Source organism: Enoplosus armatus, chromosome 10, assembly GCF_043641665.1.
Source record: "Enoplosus armatus isolate fEnoArm2 chromosome 10, fEnoArm2.hap1, whole genome shotgun sequence".
Lineage (NCBI taxonomy): Eukaryota > Metazoa > Chordata > Actinopteri > Centrarchiformes > Enoplosidae > Enoplosus > Enoplosus armatus.
Genome location: NC_092189.1, coordinates 11,581,812 through 11,597,787, shown reverse-complemented (window position 1 = coordinate 11,597,787; position 15,976 = coordinate 11,581,812).

The window sequence follows — 15,976 nt, the reverse complement described above, 5'->3', positions numbered from 1 at the left end:
ACACGAGTGGCATCCTAATGCAAAACGGTGGCTTGAAATCTGAAAGTCTCTTCTCTCAGTTCTTAGGACTGACGACACAGCCTCGGCCCCCGGGCAGCGTTGGATTGTTAGGCTACTAAAAAAGAAGGGGGGGGGGGCGAGAAGGAGATGAGAGAGAGAAAGATACAAACATTTCTACTTCCTAGGGGCAGCGTTTCCTTTTACACTAGACGCTACATTTTCTGTTCAACTGCCCCCAAAACCTGAGGACTGCATCCTCTGTCAGACTTTGTGTTGATGTCCTCTGTGAGAATGATCGGGGAAACCAAGCGGCGTTCATGTCTAATGTTGCTGTGATCTTTTCACTTGAGAGAAATCAAACGTGGCTAGTGGGGATACTTCAACTTGGAGATAGTGGTTGTTTGTGACATTTCTCTTTGTAAGCTAAGCAAGAGAATAATAACTTTAGGAATCAGGGAATGGAGGTGGGATGTAGTTTCTGTATAATTCATGTTCAGCCTGGCATTTAAAGGAGCTGACTAACAAAGGTCACAACCTATCTCTGAATAAAAACTGCAATGCTAAAATGCTCATTATGGAATAAGATGTTACATAATAAGTATCACTTAAACTTTCCCTGGGCACAAACATGTTCCCCGACCTATCTCTCCAACAAGCAAATGCAACCGAAATGCAACACCCTCCCTTTTCAGGAAAAAAAAACTAAAATCCCCAGGTTTAAATAAGCAGAAAACACAATCTGCTTGCAGACTTAACCTCAAGCAGATGGTTAAGCTTCTCCAGAAATGATTACATTTCTGGAAAAGAAAAAAAAAATCACCACCACCAGTTCCATTGCTTTCCCCTTCTTTTTAATTAACGGAGTGAAGGATTAGTGTGCAGCTATCCGGGATCAACCGTTCTCCGACGGAAGAATACAAATGTTTTGTGATAAATAATCCCAAAGCACTCCGGTCGGCGGTCCCTCGGTGCCTGTTACATTAACATGCATTACACGGAGCATTAAGCCGGTCCCATCCGCCCCTATCGCCTCGCTCACCCCATTGTCCGACAGGGAGACAGCCATTACTTTCTCTGAACTACCGCTCAACAACCACCTGACCGTGACCCGTTCCTCCTCTCTGAAGAGCCACAGGGTGAGGAGCTGGCGGTTACCAAGGATGGTAGAGGACTAATGTTTGGAAACTTTTCATTCATTCTTTTACTCGCTTAAAAATAAAAAAGCATATGTTTCTTTTTTTCCCTTGAACAGGTAGAGCCTACATTTCATTTGACCCACAATGTGCACAAGCGAGGCCAACTGAATCATTTCATTTCGTTTGTGATCTTGTGGCGCCATCTACTGGATAATGTCCGATAGTGTAACAATGTGTGGAAACAAGTAGGCCTATTGTGGTCGCAGTGATGTCTCTCAGCAACAGGGTGTTGAGCAATTTAAGGGCCCTGAAAGCAAAGTGTAAAAAGAAAAAAAAAGGTTTTGCTTCTTTTACCATATCAATATAGAATCATAATCAACTCTATTGGCCAAGTATGTTGCCACACAAAGTGAATTGGAATCAGACTCTCAGTAGTTCTCAATGTACTTGTAACCCTGCAGATAATACATTTACAGGCGGATACAAATATAGACATACAAAGACAGCAAGCTAAGCATAAATAAAGATATACATTGATTAATATAGATTCTAATGTATCCAATCTATTTTACAAGTATGTTGTCTTTCAGACTGTTTGTGTCACAGTTTTAAATATTTTGATATAAAACTATTACTGATTAGTAATCTCTGTATACCAGTATGCTCAGCCACTAAAGAGATGATTAGCAGTATTGTTTGTATCATTGTTTTAAAAAGAAAATACTCCAGCACCTCCTGTCATCCCTGTAAAACATACGAATTGTGTGCAGAACAAAATGGCTGCCCTTCTTAACCTCGAGTTTTGACCCAATGGTCGTCCCTGGTCCACACTTTGAAAACCACTGACTGAAAGCACTGATTCATGACTGAATCATGACCCGCCTATTTAACCATTATAGTTTGAGTCACCCAAGTCATCAAAGAGTCTCAGACATAAAGGACTTTTAAACATAAAGACAAGTCATAGTCAGACCTCCACTCATTAACCACCAGTTCATGGATCTGAAACCTTCCAGAGAATAAGTTTATTGTGTATGTGTGTTTCAGCCTTTAGTCTTCATCAGGCTCATTTGGGAAAACATAACTCAAAGTACATTTGAAAACATACACACAGCAGCATTTATACACAAAACATATTGATTTGAACATATTGGACGTTTTGGTTTTAGTCCAAAAACATAAACAAAGTGAGAGAGTGAGGATGAGGTGTGTTAGTGGCGCTGGATGTGACAATTAGTCTATACTGCAGGCTACATGAATCTATTGGAATAAATAAGATTATATAATAATCACTGAAGGCCTGTCCTCCCACAGTGTGCCTCTCACAAGCACTTCATATATTAAGAATAAATAATAAAATAACTTGGGGAAAGCTCAGTAAAAGCTAATTAACTGAGATACCTCGAAGCAGAAATCAGTAGTCGCTTTGTCCCCATGAGAGGCCATTATTTATTGTCTGTGGTGGTTTTGGTCTTTTTTATCCGTGAGCTTAGTGCGCCATCTACCGGATATTGATCGGCACGACAGCCACTGTGAGCTGTAAATATTCTGCCATCAGATTTATTGTGTGATCAGTAACCTCTGTGATTGAGAGTAGCTTTCTGAATCGTTTCTCAGCCGTTGAGAAAGACTGTAGATTCACCAACTTTATAACTTTATAAGATATATAGTTTTATTCTTTTTTTAGGGTTACTACTACTACTGATGAAAATGTTCTCTGTCTACCCCGTTGATTAGTGAGCATTGTCCCAAACTAAACAAACTACATTCAATGAAACTAGACTATCAGCAGTCGTTTTAATGTTAGTAGCCTCGCCCACTATGAAAAATAGTTATTATTAGTGTGGGTCAGAGTATGTCATAATAGTACTACCTGTGTGCTTAGTAGTTGGCTTGTAGCAGTTGTGGTAGACCTATATTACAAGGCTACAGAGAAGCATTTGATAGATGTCCATCAAGATGAGTTAAAAAAAAAAAAAACAAAGCACGTTGCTCACAACGACAAAAATAGGACTTTACCAGACAGCTGTTCATCACAATAGACTGCTTACAATAAACGTAATATATTTCTGTTAAATATGAATTATCTAAACAGATTACCGGTTTATGTGCTTGAAAAAAGTCATCTCATTTTATTAAGTTTAGATCATTTTCGTTTCATATTTCGGCACATAATGGTGCACTTTCCCCACTTGACTGACTGAGCTACATCACTTTAAAGGAGTTTTATTCCAGTGGTGGAGAGCAGCTAAAACCACAGGAACACCGTGTTTAAAACATTGTGAAATGTTGAGCGACAGCGACTCCTACTGGAGACAAACTTCCATTACAACAACTACAGTGAAACAATATTTCTCGGGAGGATAAATCAGCACAGCGAAATGTCTTTTTATTGAATTAATTAATTAATAAATGAATTAAAAAAATCCGGAGTATATAATGCTGGGCGAAACACATTCTTGCAAAAGTCATGTGATGATTCATGGTGTGCGTTTAACCTCCTTTGTTACAATATCATAACACGACCATAGTAGGTTATTTCTCCACAGACATAACTTTTTGTTGTGATAATGAGCTTTTTAGCTGGTAGTTCTGAGATAAACAGTATCGGGCCTTAAAGTCTGGAGGGAACACGGGGGAAAAGAACATCTGACAGCGCCGGTGGTCGTACTCTGCAGCCCGTGGACCGAAGCTGTAGTGTGGAATCGTTCTGTTTATAAGAAAGTAACCTCTGAGCTAAACCGATGCAACAGACAGGCGAGTACAACGACTGTAAATACGCAGGAAAGCTACTGTTCAAGCCGATGACTGGGTGGCAGTGTCGGTCTGTTTCCGGGCTTCAATTCAAAAGTAAGCGACGAGTTAAGGACCCCGTGTTGAACGAAGCAATTAATTAAACGAATAAAGAAACAGAAGGTGGTTGAAGATTAAAACGTAGGGCTGACACGACTGGAGGCGGACGGAGAAGTGCCTCACTTCCTGAATCACAGGTCACGTGGTATGTGGTAACCCAGACCTGATGACAGACGGGTTTGAGGCTCTGGTCTGTTTTGTTTACTGACTGATCAGTTTATTCAGTTCGCCACAACAACAAAACAAACACACACAATTAAGCCTTTATTTCATCTCCTTTGATATGATTTTTATTTTATTACTTTTTGTTTGAAATACCTATCATCAAAAAATGTCTACAGCCGTTGTATGTATTATTTATATCTTTCATTATATTCTGCAATCCTAAAGATGAACCCGGGCGAGTTCACGGGATGCCCGGATTCACAGGCGTTTTGTCACGTTGTAATAACGTAACAGGCTACATTTCTGTCAAATATGAATTATCTGAACAGCTTACCGGTTTATGTGGGTGAAATAAATCAGCTCATTTTGTTAAGTTTTGATAGTTTTTAGATACCTCATATTTCGGCACATAAAAGTGCACTTTTCCCACTTGATCGACTGAGCTACATCACTTTAAAGGAGTTTTATTAGTTTCTCGGGAGGATAAATCACCATCAGCACAGTGAAATGTCTTTTTATTTATTCATTCATTTAAAGTGAGATCCGGAGTATATAATACTGGGCGAAACACATTTTTACAAAAGTCATGTGGTGGTTCATGGTGTGGGTTTAACCTCCTTTGTTGCAATATCATAACATGACCATAGTAGGTTATTTCTCCACAAACATACCTTGTCGTTGTGATAATGAGCTTTATAGCTTGTAGTTCTGAGATTAAGGGCCCTACAGTATCGGGCCTTAAAGATTGGAGGGAATAAGGGGAGAAAAACATCGGACAGCACCCGTGGTCGAACTCTACAGCCCGCGGACTAGAGAGTGGAAACGTTGATTGTAGAGAAGTAACCACTGAGCTAAACCGATGCGATAAACACCTGAGTACAACCACTATAAATACGTGAGAAAGTACTGTTCATGCCGATGACTGGCTTGTATGGTCTGTTTCCGAGCTTCAATTCAAAAGTAAGTAATGAGTTAAGAACCACGTGTTGAAAAAATAAATGAATTAAATTAACAAAGAAACAGAAAGGGGGTTGGAGATTAAAACGTAGGCCTGACGCGGCAGGAGGCGGGCAGACAGGTGCTTCGCTTCCTGAATGGATATAAACAAGTCACGTTGTATGTAGTAAGTCAGATGTGATGACAGACAGTTTTAAGACTTTGGTCTGTTTTGTTTACTGACTGATATATAACTTTTATTTTATCACTTTTTGTATGAAAGACCTATCATCAAACCATGTGCGTGACCCAGACACTGTCTACTGCCAATGTATCTATTATTTATATCTTTCATAATATTCAGCAAATCTTAAACTGAAACCGGGTGAGTTCACGGCATACCCGGATGGAGTGTAAAATGACGTCATCTTCTTAGGAAAGTAACAGGCGTTTTGTCACGTTGACACAGAAAATCCACTAGGAGGAGCTAAAGACCCGTACAAGGCAGGCCAATGCGATGTCAATCTATCCCCCTGTAAGGCCCATATATCTGATGAAGTATGTATATCTCATGCTTTACATACGTGATATATATTTATATTATCATTACATTTTAATTTATATATGTTTATATGTGTGTGGCCAATGAGTGTGCATGTATGGCCCCTGAGATTATTTTGATTACTTCAGCAGATGTGACTCTGTGTGTGTGTGTGTGTGTGTGTGTGTGTGTGTGTGTGTGGAGGTGAGACGGAGAGAGACAGAAGGGAAGTGAAGAGACAACAAAACCCAGAGATGTGATGAAAGGGAGGGTGAGGTTACTTCCACCTGCAATTAGCCTCACCTCATCACTCTCTGCAGTTTCCATAATAACCCGCTGAACTCTGTCTAGCGTGTCACCACAATATCTATCAGAGAAGATAAACAAGAAAAAGAGAGATGTAAGGGTGAGAGGAAAGGTGGGAGGTCACAAAAGATAAAGAGATAGGTGCAAGAAATCATAGGGGAGGAAGGCAGGTGAGAGGAGATAAGACAAGGCAAAGAAGGAAAGCAGAAACACACAGTAGCAGAGCAAGTGGTGAAGTGATAGGAAAATGAAGAGCATGGATAGGGGAAAGGAGAGGGAGGAAAAAGAGGGAAAGAGAGAGAATAGAGGGTTTCGTCCACATGCTCCTCAGCTGTGTAAACTGAAGGTCTCTGCTGCTTCTCGGATTCCCCAGAAGAAGGGGGATATTTATAGGAGGCTGGCAGTTGCAGTGAATGGACCCTTGCTCTGTCACACCCACTAATATTATTATTATTACTTTATATGCGCAAAAATGGAAAATGTCAGCAACCTGAGAGGCCTGCAGAGACAGTGCGTGCACGTACTGTGTCTCTCTCCCTGCTAGTGTGTGTGTGTGTCTGCATGTGTGTGTGTGTGTGTGCGTGTGTGTGTGTGTGTGTATCCCCATGTTCGTGAGAAACTGTCTGTTGGTGAGTCGTAGCATTTATATGAAACGGGCAAAAGAAAGAAGCGAGAGGACAGAATTAGAGAAAGAACAGAAAAACAGGGAGAAGTTGGCATGTATCGAGGGGTGTAACCTGATCTACTGAACTTATTAGAGCTGTCAAAGAGTGAGAGAAAAGAGAGAGTGAGAGAAAAAGAGAGAGAAAGAGAGAGGTGGAGCAAGGCTAGACAGACACAGACATGAGCACATATTCCAGCTCCAGATTATAAGATTCCCGCAAGTTGCAGACGTGTTGAAACAGACTACACACACACTCACACACAGGTCCACGTCCACCTGGTAACAGATGCAAACTCAGGCACACATGCAGAAACACAAACAGTCTGATAGACATAACAGACGTGCACGCGCATGCACACATGCTGGGGAAGAGAGGAAATTCCAGAGGGAACAGGTGGGAGTGGCGATAGCAATCTATCAGAATGACTTTGATCTTCCCCATGCCTCTGTCACCACCGCTGAAATACACGGGATGGATCAGGCCGGTCTCCAATTAATCATAATGTGCATATGCACGCCAAGATGTAATAACAGCACCACACCAAAACACTTGCAAAGTAAAATAGTAGTTTTGATGGAGCGAGTTCACATCAGGTTGTTGAAAATAAGTTCAAATGTATCCTAAGTTATGCAGTGCTGGCTGTCTGTTTGTAAGCCCACGCTTCCTTGTGTTCTGTCCAAAGTAAAGCAGAGATAGAACAACAGTGGCATCTCTTTTTTTTTTTTTTTGAGTGCTGTGTTCAGGGAGAGAAAGTGATCTGAAGGGGGCAGTGTTGAGGGAGGCTCCAGGGAGTTGGGTTAAACTACACCTGAAACATCACAAATAACATCAGGTGAATGTTTGGTTTCGATTGGTGAAATGAAACAACAATCATCGTCATTGTTAATACAGTCACATTTCATCGTTTAGTGTTTAGAATTTCTCGTGATTGTCAACAAGACGATCTGAGATTTGAGGGAGGGAAGAAAAACACGAGGAAGGGAAAAAGGAAGAGACGAGGGAGACAGAGAGGAGACAGAGACATGGCTCTGGCACAAATGCAGTGTCTACTGAGGACAGAAGTCAAAGCTCAAGTGTGTGTGTGTGTGTGTGTGTGTTGTGTGTGGTGTGTGTGGTGTGTGTGGTGTGTGTGGTGTGTGTGTGTGTCCTCAGGGTGACCTGAACCTTAGGGCATATTTAACAAAATCATTCAGTACAATGTCTCATCACAAGGAAGAAAATACCCAAATGTTCGTATTATCAGCCAAGATTGTGTGTGTGTGTCTGTGTGGGCAAGTGCCAATGCTGAGATGAGAGCGGAGAGCCCCTGCCTTAGGGGCCACAAAGACAGTTGATTGACAAGCCACATGAACATGAATGTGCCTGTGTAACACTCTCTGTATACCAAATCCTCATAATCGCACCACTTCTCCTCTTTTGTCCCTCCTCTCCACTCATCTCTACCTGCACTTCCCCTCTTTCCAGCCCTCTTCATCCTCTGCACCCTTCTACCAAACATCCCTCCTTCCTCCGCTTCTCTATTTCCTCTAGGTCCTTTTATTGGGAGGCGGGCGTATATTAATGACCCCCTCGGTAATTAGCTACTTTAAAGCATAAAAAGTCATGAATGGAGGCTTGCCCATGAACAGGTTTGCACATAAACACATTGGTCAGCTCACAGAGAACGCTGCATGGCCAAAACATGAGCAGCAATCGAGAAAACATGCAAGAAGGAAAAAAATTGTGACGGAAACCGTTTGCAGAAATTATTCATTTCCCTCCTTTTTTATGTTTTCCTTGTGCTGACTGTACACCCCTCCCTCTCCCCAGTCTCCCTCTTTCACTCTCACTCTTTCCTTCTTGGACATTCCTCTCCGTTTTGCATATCTCTTACCCCCCTTGCACTATAGCTCACCATTTTTTAAAACAAATCTCCTTCCCCCTCTCATTCTCTCTTTCTCTCTCTCTCTCTCTCTCTCCACCTCATTCCCGCCCTCCCCTCACTACCTGACATTGTGGCTCGATGCCCAATGAGTCACACCTCTGCTAAAATCATCAGAGGGAGGGAGGGAGGAGGGAGCAAAAGAAAGAAATCGTCAGGGAGAGAGAAAAAGCAGGAGAGTATGACAGAGAGAAAAATATAGAAAATAAAAATGGGAGGAGAGAAAGTTAGAGAGGCAGAAAGAGGGAGCCTCCGGGGAGAGAAAAGAGCATAGAGTGCGTTTAACTTTTTGACTCCAGTAGTCAGTGTGTGCTTGTCAGTAACAGTTAGCCTGTAGACAACAACACTTTCCACACACTGCTTAGGTACACACATGCATGCACCAATACACATGCACACACAGCCATACTCAAACATAGCCACACAATGACATCGTGCATAAGCCCACCTGCATGCTCTGCAGGCGCACACACACACACGTACAGCAATCAGACATGCAAACAAACCAGAGTAGAAAGTGTGGCTGCAGCCCTGCCTCTCTACATCAGCCTCCCCCACCCTCTCTAGCCGTTGCCCCTGGATACCACACAAACACTCCCTGTTGGGCAACACTGGGAGTCAGGAGAGGACGTACATGGGTCACACACCTCCCCAAGCGCTACGAGTTTGAAAGCAGTTACATGTGAGTGTGTTTGTGCATTTTGTGCATATGATTCAGCCGTGAGTTGCAGCCTTTTTTGCTTAACCAGTTTCTCCTTGTTGAAATGTGCCCGTGCACAAAAAAAACAAGTGAAAGTAGTGCTCATTTCCAACATGTTGCATGAAATATGTGTGATGAAGGTGGAAAAGGAGTGTGTGTGTGTGTGTGTGTGTGTGTGTGTGTGTGTGTGTGTGTGTGTGTGTGAATTGCCCAAGAAACAAGGGACCAAACAGAGGAGATAGACAAGTTCACCAGATGCAAACACTGACACAAAAAATCCAAAATGGAAGGGTTAATAGTAGAACAGAAAAGTGTTGTTTTCTACAGTAAGTCTCCCTCGTCCTCTGATTTTACTCATGACGACCCTTATCCCTGAACTGTGACCTTCGCTTGCTCGTCACAGTGGGGGCGCAGGCTTTAACGAGGCTTGTGTTTTATGAACCCTGAGGGATCGCTGCAAGCTGTGTGGATGTTGCTGTGTGCCACGTGCCTGTCATCATTCTGCAGGGTTGTTTTTGAGCATTTCTGTGCCTCAGTCAAGCAAGCGTCTGCTTCTGACACACTCTGTTTTGATGCTGAATTGATCAGTCAGTTGAAAAGTAAATCAATCAGTCCATCAATCAATTGGTTTTTCTGTCTTGAGGATCTTCTGTTTGGCTTATCACCACATGTCCAGATGGAAGGGAACCAAGAAGGTTTCATGTTTCCTTTATCTTGGGTTTTGCACTGAGGGATTCGTTTTGATTTTAGGGAAACTGAAAGACTACAGCTGAAGACTCTTTAGTACCTCTACAAATGGCACAATCTATTCTGCTTTGATGGGGTCAATCCTAACTGAAGCCCCGGGCTTAGGAAGCGGAACAGGCCTCTACCCATAGCTGTAATGTTTTTAAAGCCATACCAGCCAGCCGCAAAGCTCCTTTTGCCCTTTGTACAGAACACACCAGACAAAACCTTGGAAGCCATCCACTGCAAAGCACATTCCCAAAGTATTTCTTTTTTCTTCTTTTTACAAGTGTGGGATGGGGTCGAACAACAATTACGGTAAAATGTGACTAATATGTCACAGACATGCTGGTGTGTTTTTTTCTGACCTGCTCTTTCTTTTTTTCCCTTTTCCATCCATCCTCTTCTCTCTTCTTGAAAATTCTTCCCTTTCACTTCAAACCCCTGTAATTACAAACAAAAGCGCTGACTCTTCTCCAGCTGAAACAATGATAATGATGGAGAGTAGTAAGTGTGTGTGTGTGTGTGTGTGTGTGTGTGTGTGTGTGTGTGTGTGTGTCTGTGTCTTCATCAAAGCGGCGTTGACGTTGATGGGTGTAGAGAAATATGTGGAGGACAGAGAGGATTAACACAATCTGGGCATGAAGCCTCACAACTGAGAGAATGGTGCGTGTGCGTGTGCGTGTGTGTGTGTTTGTGTGTGTGTGTGCATATGTTGACTCTGTCTTGATAGCAACGATCCAACACACAGCTGCTCCCTAAGCTTGGCATTTAAATGAGGCAAACAGACACTTGGAGCAAATGGAATACAGACAGAGGCGGTGACAACACAGACAGATAGGAGAGATTTGAGGAGCAGCAGCAGACTCAAGAGCAGGTTGCACTTATTCTTGGGCTGTAAACAATGAAACGGTAATGAGCATGTAGAGTGTGTGAAAGAGAGAGAAAGTGACGTGACCTTGGAAATCATATTTCGCCTTTCAAACACAAAGAGATGCACATCATTTGACCTCGAGGAGCATAAAGTACATAGCTAACGTGTTCTTTTGTCGTGTCTGAACTTCACATCCCCCTACCAGAACCTGAATGTGCAGCTGAACATTAGGTACAATGCACCGAGTGTATGTTGCAGTAGTATCTAGGCCACATGTATGCATGGTTGCGAGGTAGAGAGAGTGTACTGCCTGGTTGTGTTTGGAGCGGGCCCAGGCCAGAGGAGCTCAAAGCACTGAATGTCATCATCAGAGCTGTCGGAGAGCCAAGCAGTAATCACACCCAGATCACCTACACACTCACGCCAACTTACAACACCAGTCACCCCAGAGTGGTGTGTGTGTTTGTCTTAAAAAAAAGGGAGACTGATTGAGAGGGAGAAAGAAAACGAAAGACAAGAAGTATATGTGCATGCAGCAAGTATGCATCCTGTGTTACCGTAAAAAGTGTGTGTGCTCAGACAAGCATGTGGTCATACTGAGTGAGTGAAGGCTGTGTGTGCTGGAGAGGAGGGTGTATTTTTTTCTCTCCTCTTTCTTCCTCCCTCTCTCCATGTCAGTCTTATATCCCACCCCTCTATTTTCCATTTTTACATGCAGCTCCAGATGTGAAGGCAGTGAAATATTAAATTACAGAAATGGGCTTGTTTCTGCACTTTGGCTATATCAAAAACAACCCAGGCTCTGCTCTCTCCTGACCTGACACACACACTTTCTCACACTTTCATAATCACATTTCAAACTGCGTATGAACATACACTGCAGGTGAAACGAGCAGCACAGGGTTTGTCAGTGGTTTGATTGTGTGTTGATTATTAGACTTACATATTATTTTTTCTCAATTTTAAAACAATGTTCATTTCAGAATAAAAACTCTACATACACACTGCATCAGTCAAGCAACGACCACCACAGCTGGATCCTGGAGCTCATGCAAAAGTGCCTTGAGGTGCAGTCTCTGTGAATGCCACTAGATGCTGGGGCCAAGAAAAGCCTTACTATAAACATTAGCAATGGATTCATGTTTGTTTCATGTTGCAGGTCTTTGCTCATGTCAGTAGCTGATAGGAAATAGATTGGACCCAAACTCTTCTATAGCAAAGCAATTCCAATTAAATGGTATATTTATAAAAAATGTGTTGTCTAAAGGTCAGAATCCAGTCATCCTTTTAGCTCAGCATAATAAAGTAAAGCAATTGTTTACTTTATTTGTTGTTGTTTATTAGTGAATTTGGATGTATGCATTTATCTTTCTGTTTGATCCAAACATGATCATTAGACTAAACATGAGCTGGATGTTGTGTTTGCAGAGAACAACAAGGGGCAGTGAAGTGGCACGTAGTGGACATATAAATCAAGAGAAAGAAAATATTACCTCTGACAAAGTCTTTTGTTTTCACTACATGGTTAATACAGTACTTGCATTTTCTAAATCAATTCACGACAAAATCAGACCAAGAGACACTCACCGTTTGGATGTTGAAAATGGATGAAAACCAGTGACATCAGTATGGTGGATGTCACTAACATTAGTAGCATAAACAATCATAATAATAAGTAACAAAAACAGTTATTCCCAGATCTGGAAGGACTTCTTGGAATAGAATTCTGTAAATGTCAGAGTTGCATTCCAGAATGCATTGTGACATCACAAAGGCTGTTGTGATAAATACACACAGGAAATGTTTATATGAGGAATATTTAGAAGTCAGTATACTCCTCTTCAGTACAGCAGAAAAAAATATATTATAGGAATTTGTTTTTAATTTGTGCTTAAAACAAATTGCACTAGTGAGTGTATTTTTATTCTTGCCACTTGTCGAAAGCAATTTGCTGCTCATAATCAATACAAATAACATGATGAGTCAAGTGCAGTGTGAAAGGTAAGCAACAGTTCCAGACTTTGATACTGACTACTCGTGGCTACGGTTTGATAATTAGATTTAAAGTTAAAGGCCAATACAAGATTGCAGACACCCAGTCCCTAACAATTATATTTGTCCCTGTTAAAGAAAAAGTAAAATAACAGATTTTGAAGTCAAGGAAGATGGGTTAAACCATAAACAAACAAACCCACAACAAACAAAAGATTGATTTCTAATATGTTTTAAACCCCCTCAGTCTGCTGTTGCTGCTGTTCCAGAGAACTTAATTTTCTCGTCTGCTTCATATCACATCTCCTGATTATACAGGAGACACACTGGCATCACAGGCTAATATAGCATTCCTAGCTAGCATTACAATGTTACAACATCCCCAAACATCTACGCACTCCCTTCTGCACATATTGTTCTGAGAGTGTAGCCCCCTGCTCACCTCCTCCATAAACCCTGAGCTATCCCGGGGATACACATGACTTACTGATTGAGTGTAGACAACCTGATAGCAGTTTAGGATCACAGTAGAGTTAACACACTGTCAAATGCCATGCAATGAGCACCTCAACAGGGGACAGATGAGAGTAACATGTGAGCGTATGCTGGGCGTGTGTATGTCTGCGCATAGTATATGAGAGGGGTGAGTGTGAAATGAGTGTGTATCTTGTGTGTGTGTGAGTGAAGTGTGTATACATCTGTTTGTGTGTGTGAGGGCTACCCTGCTCAGGGCATTGACTGAATTGTTTCCACATGTTTCTTAACGCAGAGTTCTGGGCGGGTTTGGAGGACAAGGGAGGAGAGGGGGCTGCTATAGTTGGTGAGGGGGGGGGGCGGTCAGGTTTCATAGCACCATGCAGCACATCTGGGCCGCGAGAGCAGAATTAGATTTCCCACGACTGAAAACACATAGCCTACACACACTCACATGCCTCTGCACACACCTTGATAAACCACAATCGGTACACAAACATCTGTGATGTGTAAGCAGCGATCATGTGCACATCCACTCCCACAAACACAGAACATACGTACAAACACACACACACTCAGCTACCACACACATTGTACAAGCAGCTACACAGTTCCTCATTTATGTTATGCAAGTGCAGCTTATTGTATCACGCTCTGTTGCTTTTTAACCCTGGTCTTTCTTGTCCTTAACACACACATGCACACTCTCATGCATGCCCACACACACACACACACACACACACACACACACTCAAACACCACTTCTTCCCTGGCACAGCTGTCCCAAATGCTGCGGGCACACGGGCGTTTCACTGGCACGACACATGGAAGGAAAATCTGAATGTGTTCTCACTAATCATTCCCCTATTCCACCCAGAGAGAGAGAGAGAGAGAGAGAGAGAGAGATGTGGACAACTAAAGGATGAGGACGCACAAGCTCAGGGATTGGACGACCTGTATAGCAGGTGTTGACAGGTGAGGAGGCAGGAGACAATGTGAGCGTCAAAGCGAAAACACGAGAAGAAAGAGAGAGTGACAGATCGGGATAAAAGCAGGTTAGAGGTGAATGGATAGGGAGAGCTGGTGGGAGAGAGAGAGAGAGAGAGAGAGAGAGTAAGAGAGAGAGAGACAGAGTGAGATGGGATAAATGGGGGCATGCCAGTACCATAAATGTTTAATTGCCAGCAGGTTTATTCATGTTAAGAGAAAGAGAGAAGAAGAAAGAGCGAGCTTAAACAGTACAAAATCTGTCTAGAGCCCCCAAATCTAATTTACACAACAAACAGAGAGAGGAGAGAAGAGAGGGCAAAAAACGGAGGGGAAGAGAAGGGGGGGAGTGAAGGAGAAAAGGAGAGGGAGAAAAATGCTAATTGGCTACAGTTGGGCATGTCTGGCCTGAGATGAAAGAGGAAGACGACAGAGAATGAGGGAGCAAGGAGGGAGGGATGAGAGTGCAAAGAGAGGAGCGAGGAGGACAAGGAAGAGTGTGGACTGCACGGCCTGATAGATAGATGGATGGATGGGAACACACATGGGTGAAAGAGTGTCATCTGTAGTTTATATCACATAATATGTCCCAGCCGCTTTTCTTTCTTTTCTTTTTCTTTTCCTCCCAAACTGTTACTTAAGCCTCGGTTTTTCTTTCCCCCAAAACAATTGAATGAATGAAAGCAAGGCTAAAAGATAGTAATGGCTTTCATTCACATAAATAATTGTGGAGAAACAGTGTTGAGACTTTGTTGTTGTGAATGAAGATGCTACAGCTGAAGGCCACTTCAATAGTCTCCTGCCACCTGTCAGGAAAAATATGAATTAATAATAATAATGTGTAATAATGACTTAATCGCCACCATCTCTCTGCTTAATTCACTGCTGTTCTTAACAGCACCCTCTGTGTATTCAAGAAATTACTTTTTAAATGGGGAAACCCAATTCAGATGTCAGTCATGCGATGGGGGTCACACATGATTGGCATTTGGTCAGTAGCTACTGGTCAGTGGGTTAACCGTTGAGATGGATGAGGGGAGAGGATGGGCTGCATGGTGTTGCATTTCACTATTCCAGTCTTATTTACACTGCAGCAGTATTTCTCCATCTGTAGATGCATAGACTTTGAATGGAATCCACAAATGAGTCAGATTGGACTTTCCCAGCTGTGCAGAGGTTTGGCGTTGTCTGCTGTACTGGTGCAGGGATACTGGAACTGTTTTGGCTTGGCGAGTCCTTCCTGAATTGAAACAACTAATAACCTCAACTGCTGCAAAAAAGAAAAAAAAAGGCTTAAAATTCTTCTGGTCCCTAGTGAAAAGTGTACCTCGTACTTCCTCTGTTTATGGCAGGACCCTCTCCCACTCACCTCACCCCATTTTGTCTCTCACTCTGTATATCTCTCCCATTTTGTCTCTCATCTCCTGTTCCATCACATTTTACACCTCCTCCTCACTGCCTCCCCTGTGTTTTCACTTAAGCTTATTGCTGTATTACCCCAAATCCCCCCACGAGCCACGTGTGGAGAGCCGAGCCCAAATGTCACAAAGAAAAACATGATACCAATTTAATAGGTCAGCATTGTCCAGAGAAAGGTCAGAGTGTGTCTTGGGCTCGGCCAGCCTTTGGCCCTGGCTGGATGAGGATGTGTGTGTGTGTGTGTGTGTGTGTGTGTGTGTGTGTGTGTGTTGTGGCTGAAC